Raw genomic sequence first — 2315 nt, forward strand, 5'->3', positions numbered from 1 at the left:
AGAAGGATATTGGAGCTCACCGGACAGCTTCAAGAAGAACAGCAGATCAACACATTCCTGGGGGCAAAGAGAAAGCGTCCACGGGAGACCTGAAGGATCATTTATTTTATTTCTGTCTTGTAAGCCCAAATGAGGCAAAGAAAAAAGAAGCAAAAAAAAAAGAAATAAATTGATTAACTAACGTTTGTTTCTTCTTTAACAAATCTAAACTCTAAGATCCTTGAAACATTGCACACACATTTCACTTCATGCATTGCATATACATTTCATACATTGCATTCATATACATTGCACATACATTTCATACATTGCATACACATGGCATCCAGTCATACACATTGCATAACAGGTTCACATGACGGATTTCTCATCTTCTCGCTGTTTATTTCAGTCAGAAGAGATGGAATCTGAAATGAGCATCAAGAATCTCGAAGCACAGAATGCCCAAGTTCAAGTGGCAATTCTGGAACTGGCAAAGGGGCAACAAGAACTGAAAGCCCTGATAATCAAGAAGAAAAAGAAGCCCAAAGGATCTGTAGGCTTGAGTCACCTGAAAAGGAAGATCAAAATCCCAGTCAAAAAGTTCAAAAAGCCACCGATCCCTGAAACAGTCGGTGATGATGAACAAGAAGACAATCAAAGCAACCAGGGTTCTGCTAAACCCTCTCTCTCTTCAAATGAAGAAAATGATCATTCTGGGGACGAACCGGATGATGACAAATACCAACAGCTGGAAGACCGTATGAAAGCTATGGAGATACAAAAAGTACCTGGCTTAGATTTCAATGATCTAGGGCTCATCTCGGATGTTGTTATCCCTCCAAAATTCAAAGTTCCTGTCTTTGCAAAATATGATGGAGTTTCTTGCCCGAAACTACATCTGAGATCCTATGTGAGGAAGATACAACCTCATACAACAGATAACAAATTGTGGATTCACTTCTTCCAAGAAAGTCTGTCGGGTACACAACTCGAGTGGTACTACCAGCTGGAAAATACCAAGGTTCATACTTGGGAAGAATTAGCTGCTGCTTTTTACAAACAGTACCAATACAATGCTGATCTTGCGCCAACCCGTACTCAACTAAGGGGCATGTCTATGGGACCAAAAGAAAGTTTCAAAGGATATGCACAAAAGTGGAGAGATATGGCTGGAAGGGTTCAACCACCCTTATCTGATCGCGAACTAGTCGACATGTTCATGGGCACTTTAACTGGCCCTTTCTATAGCCATTTGCTGGGAAGCTCATCATCAGGTTTCACTGACCTGATACTGACCGGAGAACGTGTCGAAAGTGGCATTCAAAATGGAAAAATTCAAATAGGTTCCTCCTCTGGTACTACAAAAAGGCCCATCAGCGGGAGAAATGAGGTCAATGCAACACAAATTCAGAAAAGTCGCAAAAGTGAGCAGCATCAATCTGTAGGGGCAGTTCTGATCTCCGCATCTGCACCTCAAAAAGATCAACAGCCAAAATATACGCATCGACCAGATGCACCAAGAAGAAATTTCACCAGAATCAACATGCCAATCTCTCAGGCATTGCAGCACTTGCTAAAAGCAGATCTGATCACATTAAAAGGTCCTCCAAAGAATGTCAACACTTCCTCTCCGAATTATCGCCCTGATGCGACATGTGCCTATCACTCAAACTGTCCAGGACATGACGCAGATCACTGCTGGGCCCTGAAAAATAAAATACAAGATATGATAGATGCTGGGGAAATTGAGTTCGATCCTCCAGAAACTCCAAATGTCATCACTGCACCTATGCCAAAGCATGACAAAACTGTTAACGCTATCCTGGACACTGTTTACATCTATGATGTGAACGAATTATCAACTCCACTCTGCGAAGTCAAAGGAAAGCTAATCCGAGCTGGTTACTTTCCAGGGTGTGACCCCGACTGCTTTTACTGCTCCTGCCTGCCCAATGGTTGTGAAAATCTGAGGATGGGAATTCAAAAATGGATGGATCGCCGTATCATTATGTTTGAGAGGCTCCCTTCTATGGACGTGCTGTGCGAAGTCTTTGCAAACGGGATGAGAATAGAGGATGCCTCAGTGATCTCCAGCTTACCATTCAAAATCTCTGCCAAGGCTCCATTCAAAATTTCTGCTACACTCAAAGTGGCATCAGTAGTCATTGCTAGTCCAACTCCATTTCCATACTCCTCAGACAAAGCTGTCCCATGGGGATACGACACTAATGTTTACGTTCATGGAGTTAAGCAGGGTACCTCGACTGAAGAGACCGCAAAGTTAACTACTCCAACTGTGGGTAATATTGTGGGTACCAGCAAGATCACGAGAA

The sequence above is a fragment of the Vicia villosa genome, linkage group LG1 (genome assembly GCF_029867415.1).
Source record: "Vicia villosa cultivar HV-30 ecotype Madison, WI linkage group LG1, Vvil1.0, whole genome shotgun sequence".
NCBI classification, from domain to species: Eukaryota; Viridiplantae; Streptophyta; class Magnoliopsida; order Fabales; family Fabaceae; genus Vicia; species Vicia villosa.